General features: G+C 37.8%; 1 pseudogene; it reads right to left on the reverse strand.

Annotated features, from left to right (window-relative positions):
- Positions 1-796: 796 nt before the first annotated feature.
- On the reverse strand, positions 797-4071 carry LOC122444304 (annotated as a pseudogene).
- Positions 4072-11892: the final 7821 nt, after the last annotated feature.

Here is an 11892-nt window from a genome sequence, read left to right on the forward strand (position 1 = left end):
TCTGAATCTTTTTATCATAGAAATATTTTCCTGATATATTTATTAATAGTTCATTGAATCAATATTCTATATAGACAATACTTCGGGAAACACAAGATAATTCTGTCAGTAATAATATAATGATCGTGGGTCCAGCTACCACAGAAAACAGTGAGTATCTCAAAGAGAAAGCAGATGAAAAGAGATTCACAGGCTAGGTCTGTGGCCCAATCAGTATCCTGAAATTAGAGTAATTATGCTCCTTATTGGTAAATATTCTTGCCTTATTGTCAACCAAATCTGGATCAGAGGCAGAGTGAATAAACTACTAGTAGGAAAGGGGATGCTCTTTATTTATCCCCAGAGATCAACCCAATCTCATTTATAAATGAAAATAATAAACACAGAGATATGAATGCCAAAGACCACTCTTGTGGTCAGGAACAGTCCTGGATTGAGAATTCAGTCTTCTGAATCTGATACCAGAGTACTTCCTACCAGCCCACACCAATTTGTGCCCACTGATGAGCAGAAAGACTACTGATTGAATCAAATGTAAGTGTACATTAATGTTACTTTGGGCCCATTTAGGACCATGATAAGAAATGAACAATTAAAGACATTTAAAAAATGTTTAATGTTTCTTCTTTGATTAATAATTTCTAGTGTGCCTAATACTTTGAACTGTAGCAGTGGAAAACAATAGAATATATAGGAGTATAGAGTACCGGATAGTGTAGCGGCTGGACATTACCCATCCACTGAGTACAGAAAACAGAGAACAGCCTACAAGTATCTAAAGAACAAGTGAAAAATCACCTAGTCTAAATCAGCAAGAGTAGTTATTAACAGTGGCAACACAATCTGTCCCAGTCCAAATGGTGCTGGGGTTCAATTCTTGCTGGGGTGTGGCACGTACACACCTATGGCCAGAAGATGGTCTTTTTCAAAGGGCTCTAAGGTCAGCTGCTCCTGGGGCTTTGCATTTCCTGTTGCACCTTTCTCACTTCAGAGACAAATACGGCCTCAGGAGAAGCTGTGGGGTCAATCCAGTTGGCCTTAATGGAAATCACAAAGCGAGGTGTGGGCATTCAGGGCTACACCTTGGCAAGGCCGTGTTGGCAAAGATCATATCCACCATTGGAATTTGTGTGGCTGCCAAGCACCTTCAATGACAGGACTAGTGCTGGTTCTTTTCTTGGCCAAATTAATGATGTCAGAGCCAGAGAAGTGGGAGAACTCAAATGCACGGATGAGACCCTGTTAGCCTAAGATGCCAGAGGTGCAGGAGAGGGTGGTACCCAAGGCAGCCCCAAGGGTAGAGGGGGTCCTGGTTTGATGTGGATCTGGTCCACATAGCCCAAGATTACTGTAGCCAGCTTAAAATGGAAGGGGATTTTGCTTTATTTAATCTGGTGGGGGGTTACAGAAAGGTGAACTCCTATCATCTCTCATATATATTTTTGGAAGATTCTAAGCATAAACTTTCATATGATCATAGTAATAATAGGTAGAAGAAAAACAACAACAATAACCAGTAGTAACAGTAGTAGTAGTAGTGACACCCACTGAATGTTTACTTTCTCTCTAGCACAGTTCTAACTGCTTTTAATGTGTTAACTCATTTACTCCCTATAATAACCCTGTAGTAGGTAATACTTTTTTTCTCACTTTACAAACTGTGGGAACTATAGATCAGTTAGTTTCTAAACCTTGCCCCAAATCTCACAGTTCTATGTGGCAGAGACAGAATTTAAACTCAGGGAGTCTGACCTCACAGGCTGAAGTCTTTAACCATTAAGTATATTGCCTTGTAGATGTCTGCTGATGGTTATTTTCCTTATGCATTTCCACAGTCATGCCCTCTTGTCCACTATGGATTCATCCACTGTTAATTGCCAAATCTGATGAAGTATTAGAATCACCTTAAGAACATCTTTAAAATAGTCACGGTAGTCCTCTCGCCAAGGTACTCTGCTCTATACTAAATTAGGTAGTTTCAAAAAGCACAACAGGTTTACCTGGAGGTTCAGATCCAAGGACCCATGTTTGGGAGCCACTGATATAAAGCCTTTCTCTTGTGGATGGTTGCCTTATTTATTAAAGAAACTGCCTGTGTTCACAGGAGCCATGAGAGGAGAGAGGACACAAAGGGTAACTCGACTGGCTAAACTAGCACCTGGTCCTGGGAAGTCTTCAAATTCCTTTCTCACACTATGAAATCCTTGAGGACAAGGACAAAACATTAGTCAAATTTGGATCTTCCATGATGGCTAGTTGTTACTGTTCCATTGCTAAGTTGTGTCTGATTGTTTGTGACGCCAGGCTTCCCTGTCCTTTACTGTCTCCCAGAGTTTGCTCAAACTTATCCATTGAGTTGGTGATGCTATCCAACCATCTCATCCTCTGTTGCCCCCTTCTCTTCCTGCCCTCAGTCTTTTCCAGTGTTAGGGTCTTTTCCAGTCAATCTGCTCTTCACATCAGGTGGCCAAAGTATTGGAGCTTCAGCCGCAGCATCAGTCCTTCCAGTGAATATTCAGGGTTTATTTCTTTTAGGATTGACTGATTTGATCTCCTTGCTGTCCAAAGGACTCTGAAGAGTCCTCTCCAGCACAATTTGAAAGCATCAATTCTTTGGTGCTCAGCCCTCTTTATGGTCCAACTCTCACATCCAGTCATGGCCAGTGGAAAAACCACAGCCTTGACTAGATAGACATTTGTTGGCAAAGTGAATGCCTCTGCTTTTAAATATGCTATTTAGGTTTGTCATAGCTTTCTTTCCAAGGAGCAAGTGTCTTTTAATTTCATGGCTAGAGTTAACCCCCACAATGATTTTGATGATGGCAAGGGAGTGCATGTGTGCTCAGCCATGTACAACTCTTTGAGACCCCACAGCCTGTGGCCCACCAGGCTCTTCTGTCCATGGAATTTCCCAGGCAAGAAAACTGGGGTGGGTTGCCATTTCCTTCTCCAGAGGATCTTCCTGATACAGGGATTGAACCCGCATTTCCTGCTTGGCAGTCAGATTCTTTACCACTGAGCCACCTGGGAATCTCGAGACTAGTGCCTAATTCATAGTAGGTGTTCAGTTAGTACTTACTGTCTAAGTTTCTGGGTGAATATTATTGAGAAAAGGCAATAAAAGAATAGTTTTTCCAATGAGACTAAGAAGGGTCCTCTAACTAATAATTATTTATTGACCTGATTATAAAAGTCATAAATTTCTCCACAACACCGTACATAGGAGACACAGCAAGAGGACTTAATCACCATGTTATCACAAAGGAAGGAACATGAAGGACAAGAACAAATGGGTGCAAAGGAGGAAGCCATGTTTAAATAATGCCTGGTTTAACAGACTACATATCAATTTAGAAATTCAATATAATCACCTAGGTCTATTTGACTACATTCATTAAATCAAATGAGCATATTTTTAATTCCTTCAAAGCTGGTTCCATAGGACCGTCAAATGAATTTACCCACTGATCCTCCCTTCCACTACGGCCTAATTGGCCTACCACAGGCTAATGGGCAAGCAGTCCTCAGCAATCATTCATCGTTTTTGAAGTCTTCTCCTTAGAGCTCCCTTTAAGAATAGCAGTAGGTTTTCCCTTGAAATTATTTTCTCTCTCTTATTTGTTTTCTTTTTCAAGCATGTTGGAGAGGCTTCTTTGCTGTTTGTTTCTGAAACAAATCAAGGACACTAATTTGTTCTTTCTGGATTTTTGGAAGCTACCCCCGTGAGAGCCACTTCCTGTGACCAGGATTTCTGCCTGTGGATGGTGCAGGGCGGGGAACTCAGAAAGGCCAGTAAGACAGATAGGAATGCTATCCCTGGGCGAACACATTAATGCTGTACACTCAGAAGCAGAACCCCTGATTTTGAGGAGATGCAACCAACGAGTACATTTAGACAAGACTACCCAAGTGCCAGCATTTACCTCTGTGCGAGGGTGTACTAAGCAGCAATTTCTGGCTGAGATGAAAAATCCTGTTCTCTTTAGACATGGGGATGTAGCACAGCTGTGACACTGTAGGTATAGAAAAATCGTCATGGGCTCTGAAGCTAGAAGGAAGCTGACAGCTCATTTTAGGGTGATGGGGAAAGCATTCTGACTGAGTAGTGGATGGGAACCTTCTCAACCCTCTCTAAACCTGTACATTTTACTCCTGGCTCTGCCATTAATTGGCATTGAATCCTGGTCCAAATCCCTGCCTCCCAGGGTTCCCTCATCTGTAAAATCAACAGATCCAAACAGTTGCCCAAGTGTTCCTTTCCATTTTAATGTGCTGCCTTCAGATTAACAAAGACACATGCATATTTATATCTATAAGATAAAAAGCCTTTGACTTTTTACCTTAAGTTGACTTTCAGGAAAAACAAACTATATAAGAAAATGAATGTATATTGGGAATTTACTTTTTAAAACAAACTTCAAAGTATATAGCTGGAGTTAAGTTTTATATTCCTTTAAACACAGTCATCTGGGTTTCCCTGGTGGCTCAGTGGTAAAGAATCTGTTTGCCAGTGCAGGAGACACATGTTTGATCCCTGGATCATGAAGATCCCTTGGAGAAGGAAATGGAAGCCATGCCATTATTCTTGCCTGGAAAGTTCCATGAACAGACAAGCCTGGCAGGCTATAGTCCATGGGGTTGCAAGAGTCTGACATGACTTAGCGACTAAACAACAACCCAGTCATCTATGTAATCCTAACTGTCAATACAAGGATGTTGACAGCAACTGATAATGAATCTCAAGCCCTATAAAGATACTGAATTATCAGAAGAAAAGGCACCAAAGTATCTGTTTATGACAAAAGAAAATAAGATAAATTTTAGAAGTGTATTGAAAGGTAATATAAGATGAATAAATGCTTTTTTTTTTTAATGGTTTAAATGGTTCATTTTATGTTATGTATATATATATATATTTTTTTTCCCCAGTGGGTTTTGTCATACATTGATATGAATCAGCTATAAAAAAAAAATGCTTTTTTTATAATGCAAAACCAATTATCTTATCCTGACACAACTACTATATTTATGCATATTATCTAGACACCCATACTGTATTTATATTGCTATAATAATGGTATACATAGAACTTCATATTTCACTATTTTCACATATATTATCTCTTAAATATACCTTGATTTTCCCATAGAATTATTTTAATGACTCCATAACATTAAACTGTGTTGATGTACCATAATTTATAAAATCATTATTTTGCTGAACTTTTAGTTTGTCTTCAACTTTTTGCCATTAATATTGATTACAGTAATTTCTTTTATGTTCAGCTTGTTTTGTTTCTGTTCAAATCTTCCCATAAGAGAAGAATTTTGGAGGCAATGGATATGATTAAATTTGTGGCTTTTGCTACATACAAGCTTTCATGTTACTTTATAAAGGGATTATCAACTAATAATTCCACCAGCATACATCATTTTACGGAGAAGGCAATGGCACCCCACTCCAGTACTCTTGCCTGGAAAATCCCATGGGCAGAGGAGCCTCGTAGGCGGCAGTCCATGGGGTCGCGAAGAGTCAGACACAACTGAGCGACTTCACTTTCACTTTTCACTTTCATGCATTGGAGAAGGAAATGGCGACCCACTCCAGTGTTCTTGCCTGGAGAATCCCAGGGACGGCGGAGCCTTGTGGGCTGCCATCTATGGGGTCGCACAGAGTCGGACATGACTGAAGTGACTTAGCAGCAGTATTATAGTATTCCAACTTTGAAGAAAGGCCTAGTACCTATGTCCAGTCTCCCTACAGTATTAACTTCCTATTGGATGATATTCAGGGGAATGAAAATGGGGGGAAAAGAACAAACAAATGTACTAGGCAAATTTTCCTAGTATAAAATAAGTGGTCAAATCTATCAATTCCATCCATACTTTAACAGACTAGATGACTTAGAATGGTCATTATTAAATAGTCACCATTTCCACACAGGGCTTCCCTTGTGGCTCAGCTGGTAAAGAATTCACCTGCAGTGCGGGAGACCTGGGTTCAATCCCTGGGTTGGGAAGATCCTCTGGAGAAGGGAAAGGCTACCCATCCCAGTATTCTGGCCTGGAGAATTCCATGGACTGTATAGTCCATGGGGTTGCAAAGAGTCAGACATGACTGAGCGACTTTCACTTCACTTCATTTCCACAATGATTAACTTAATAGTATAGTATTGTGAAGATAAGACCTCAATTATATTATAAGCAATAAGACCTTGCCCCGTATTTTACTGTGGCTCATTAATGAACTTGTACACATACAAAATGGACCCTCACACATATGAATTGTCTTCTAAAAGTGAGTTTATTTCTATACCTCACATGGAGAAGTTTCAAGTCTCTACTAATACTGTAGTTGGAAGTCATAGTGCCACAGTGGGTTGAATTTTGTGCTGAATTTGACTTTAGTGCTCATGAATATCTTAAGATAATCATTTCTGAACTACAGTCAAAATTAAACAGTGCTAACAACTGAAGTGAGTGTCCCTCACAAACAACCTTTAAAGACCACCTATAGAGACAAAAGGGCTTCCCTGGTAGCTCAGCTAGTAAGGAATCCACCTGCAAGTCAGGAGACCCCAGTTTGATTCCTGGGAAACTGTATTTTTATAACTATTTGACTTTTGTTTCATTGAGATTTCATCAAGTTCCAATGCTCCAAAGTGCTATGCCACTTTCTTCTCAAACAAGAGATTTGCCACTAATGCTTACTGTTACTGAGAGATTCTATACTACCAAATTCTTTTGTATTATCTACTCTATATTTTCTTCTTTCTACAATAATTATGTTCTATGCAAAAATACTGATACAAACAAGACACTAACTTACAATATTTAGTCTCCTAAATAAACAAATAGGAAAATGGGGATTCTCATAATATACACAAAGCAATGAGATTAATGCAATAACTCTTAAAACATACACATTTCAATAGTCTATACAAATAAGCAGATTCAGAACATGATGTTGAAGATACAGGGGCACACGCTCCTTTTGAAAATGACTTAAAAAAATACTTAGGTATCTAATTGCTGCTGCTGTTTAGTAGCTAAGTCGTGTCTGACTTTTTGTAACCCCATGCACTATAACCCACTAGGCTCCTCTGTCCCTGAGATTAACCAGTCAAGAATACTGGAGTGAGCTGCTGGTTCCTTCTTCAGGTATCTAATTACATAAGCCTTTCTCATTCTTTGTTTTTTAACAAAATAAGATGGCCAGTCTCTTTAGGGAAAATGTCTCTGAGATATGTTTTATATACCTACAGTAGATAGACTCTACTTCTTAGAAATACTTTGATTATGGAATTTCCTAAAGTTTGGTCAAAATTTCCTTTTTTATAAATGCAGTGATATTGGTAGTTCATCCTCCAAACTACCTGCTCCAGGAATTCATACCGCCAAACTGCTGTGGAGCCCAGATAATTTCTATATTATTAAGCAAATCTTTCTGATATGACTCAATAGATAATCCAGTAGATCAAACTCATGCTCACAGAAAAGATTATTAATGTGTCTTTTACATTTATTGTGTTTTTATTTTTTTCTTTGGCTTGAAAGCATTCTATTTCTTAGAACAATTAGTGCCTCTGAATTTTGTAAATAAGCGTGATGCAAAGACCCATTCAGACATATGGTAGAGATTTCTGAAATGCACTCCATTCATCCTTAATGGTTTTTATCTTGAAATTCTCTTTGGAGAGTGCTGTGTTAGTTCACTTTACTTCATGAAACACTTGTGTAAGTATTGTTCACTACAAACAAAGCAGCATAATGTAGAAACAAATTATTTATAAGTAAATTAAAAGGACTGCACATTCTAAAATGCAAATTGCACAAGCTTTCTGCTAAACAGATGAACAAAACAAGGCGAAAGATGGTTTATCTTAGTTCTACGAAGACACAGACTACCTTGACTACCACTTACATATCAACTCATTCCATCCTTCCCTTCTCTCTGTCCGTTTAAGCACACTCAAAGAAACCATGCAGTTCTGGTGGAAGAAAAAAATCATTTTCATCATATTGTTCTGATAACTTTTTTCAAAACAATCAACAATTATTTTGTTGAGCACAGAAACCAGGAAACCTGGGGGCGGCATTCTAAGTTAACTTTAGCTGATATCTTTTACAGTTATAAATGTGTAAAATATGTTTACATGTTTATAGGGTAGTTTTAAAAACTTCCAAGCATTTTTAACTTATCTTCAAAATGTCAGCACAGGAGAGATAATGAAATTAAATGGGCAATTTTAGTCTAAATCCAGGTTGAAATTTTTAATGGCTTTACTCAGGGATTTTAAGCTTGTTAGAATAGTGTAAAATTAATTTCCTGTATTTTAGCCACTCATTAGAATAAAATAGTTAAACATAGCTAACATTGACAGATGCTAAGAATTATAAATTAAAAGTAGTATTTTGAATTTACTCCAGGCATATTTTATACTTTTTAGTAAACATTTTGTTTCCAATTGATATCTGAATTTTATAAAAATATAATACCACAGCCAGAAAAGGACTGCCAACTTCCCCCAGAAGTATCTCTTAAATTTACTTGGTTAGTTGACTGTCCTTTGTACCTTTATAGTCTTGCCCTTTATAGTCTTATAACACTTTTCACAAACATATCTGTCTTCCCAACAATCCAACAAAGTAAGTACTCAGACATTCACATAGTGAGGAAGTAGAGGAGCTGGATTTAAATTCAGCTCCTCTAATTCACTACATTGCCATTTCCCTTCTCCCACAGCATCTTAAATACATAGATAACATCTCTGCGCTCCTTCCTTGAGGAATCTCACTTTCATCTTTACTGAACATTTTGTTTTGCTTCAGGAGGCAGCAGAACATAATGATGAAGAGTGTGGTCTCTGAAATTGGCCTCGATTCCACTCCCAACCATCTGAATGTTGGACATGGTACTTAACCTCTCAAAGACTCAGTTTCATCTTCTGCCTAAGAGTGTTAACAATATGACCTTTCACAATGAGGACTAAATAAAATAATGCATGCAACTGTGTGACCTAGCACAGTGCAAGGTGTATAGTATGAAGTCCTTAAATTCACCTAGTTTTATTATTGGGCATCTCAGCTCACATCCACACACACACACACACACAAACCCTAGAATAAATCTTACATTTGTTTCTGAGAAGGTAGAAAATAAGAGGGATCCTTTGCAGATTAGTGAGTTTTTATGGAAAAGAATTCTTTGAGGAGTGCTTTACCAGGGTGGAGTTGACCATGAGTCAGGATGGGAAAAATATATCTTTAGCTCTTTCTCAGTTAGGTTTTCACACTGGGACTGCATAATTTTCTTGAAGAAATTGCTAAAATACCACACACACACAGAAACTTGGACATACCTACCTAGATATTTAAATGTTCATTCTAAAATGTATTCCAAGTAAAACAGGAATGTTGGAATTCTCTACCATTTTGAGTGAGGTACATGCACATGCACTCTTCCTCACACAGAGTTGTGAGTTGTATTAAGTTTTGCCTTGTTTACCACAAAACCTCCTCTGCCCACCAAGGCTGTCTAGCAAACACCTTGATGAAAAAGTATTATTTTTTACAGATTTTTTTAAAATTTTGTTTTTAATTAGAATATAATTGCTTTACAATGTTGTGTTGGTTTCTGCCATACAACAACATGAATCAGCCATAAGTATACATATATCCGCTCCCTCTTGAACCTCCCTCTCAAGCATCCCACCTCTCTAGGGTGTCACAGAGTACCAGGTTGAACTCCCTGTGTTATACAACAATTTCCCATTAGCTATCTATTTTACATATGATAATGTATATATTTCAATGATACTCTCTCAATTCATCCCACCATCACTTTCCCCTTGTGTCCACAGTCTGTTCTCTATGTCTGTGTCTCTGTTACTGCCCTACAAATAGGTTCATTAGGTTCATCAGTACCATTTTTCTAGATTCCATATATACATGTTAATATATGATATATGTTTTTCTCTTTCTGACTTACTTCACCCTGTATAACAGATTCTAGGTTCATCCACCTTACTAAAACTGACTCAGGTTCATTCCTTTTTAGGCTGAGTATATTCCATTGTATTTAGGTACCACAACTTCTTTACCCAGTTATTGTCAACAAACATCTAGATTGCTTCTATGTCTTGCTATTGTAAACAGTGCTGCAATGAACATTGGGGTACATGTGTCTTTTTTTCAATTATGGTTTTCTCAAGGTATATGCTCAGTAGTGAGATTGTTGGGTCATATGGTAGTTTTATTCCTACTTTTTAAAAGAATCTCCATACTGTTCTCCATAGTGGTCATATCAATTTACATCTCTATCAACAATGCAAGAGGGCTCCCTTTTCTCCACAACCTCCCCAGTATATATCATGTCCAGATTTTTTAATGATGAATGATGACCATTCTGACTGGTGTGAGGTGTATCTTACTGTATTATAGTTTTGATTTGCATTTCTCTAATAATGAGCAATGTTGAGCATCTCTTTGCTGGTTATCTGTATGTCTTCTTTGGAGAAATGTTTACCACCCATTTTTTGACTGGGTTGTTTGTTTTTTTTAGTATTGAGCTGAATGAGCTGCTTGTATATTTTGGAGATTAAACCTTTGTCAGTTTTTTCATTTGCAATTATCTTCTCCCATTCTGAGGGTTGTCTTTTCATCTTGTTTATAATTCACAGGAATAGCAGAGTTCTCCAGGTGGTGTGATTCACGGTTGGTAATGAAAGCAGCTGAAACAATCCATTTTCATAAATTTCTTCCCCATCTTAATACAAACCTCTTTATTAGTCAATAGGTCCAATGAATTATCCTAACAGATTTGCTACTTCAAACATTTTTATGGAAGGGTCAAAATTAAAGAGCAAGGAACAAATGAACAAACAATTGGACTTGAAGCTAGAAACCTTCAATGGCCTCAAGAGTCAACTGTCTACTGCAAATGATGAGTAAAGTCAAATCCAACAAGGGAGAGATACATAAGGGGTTAGTGCCGTTCTCTTCCACATCTCTCTTTTTCTTGTTTCAAGTCCTAAGAGAGAACATTTTAGAGAAAGTTCCTTCCCAACAAGGGACTCCATATTGTACCCACTGGAATTTCATTACAGGTTTCAGAGAGATACAGACACATACTGACATTAACTGCTCTCTCTCCTGTCACGATATATTTTTGTTATCCTTTGCTACGAACAGTTTATAAAATTTTTGGTGCCAATGAAGTAGAATTAAAATAGGGGGGGGGGTCTAAATTTTTAAAAATTCAAATTCAAATACTGGCTCTCTTGCTTAGTAATTTAAGTATCTCACCCTCCCCCAGACAAAAGAAAAAAAAAAATCATCAAAGTGTGAATGAGAATCCAGGTCCCTGTTTTGTATACCTATAATGTTAAAAGTTCATCATGGAGTTACACAATGCAGTAGCCTTTATAAGCAGAGAGAGTTTCAAAGATGAAAAAGAGGAACTTTGCTGGTGGCCCAAAGGTTAAAACTTTGCTTTCCAATGTAGGGGGTGTAAGTTAAATCCCTGGTCAGAGAACAAAGATCCCACATGCCTCATGGCCAAAAAACCAAAACAGAAAAAAATATAACAGATTCAATAAAGACTTTTAAAAAAAGATGAAAAAGATAGGATCCTCGGTGTTATTATTTGCTCTTATTTCACTATCTTCTGTACATCTGAGAAGCAAGAGGTACAAACAGAAGGAATCTGAAGTCAGCGTGAGCCACAGTTCCAAAGCTATTACTACTACAGAGGGCTCAGCAAGAGTTTATAGGAGGTAGGTGGAAGTTTACTCATCCTATTCAGACACACGAAAAGAATATTTCATTTCTTTCACATGATTCTTCTTTAAGTTGCTCTAGCCCACAAACACTCACTAATTCACAATATTTT

The sequence above is a fragment of the Cervus canadensis genome, chromosome 6, assembly GCF_019320065.1.
Source record: "Cervus canadensis isolate Bull #8, Minnesota chromosome 6, ASM1932006v1, whole genome shotgun sequence".
Classification (NCBI taxonomy): domain Eukaryota; kingdom Metazoa; phylum Chordata; class Mammalia; order Artiodactyla; family Cervidae; genus Cervus; species Cervus canadensis.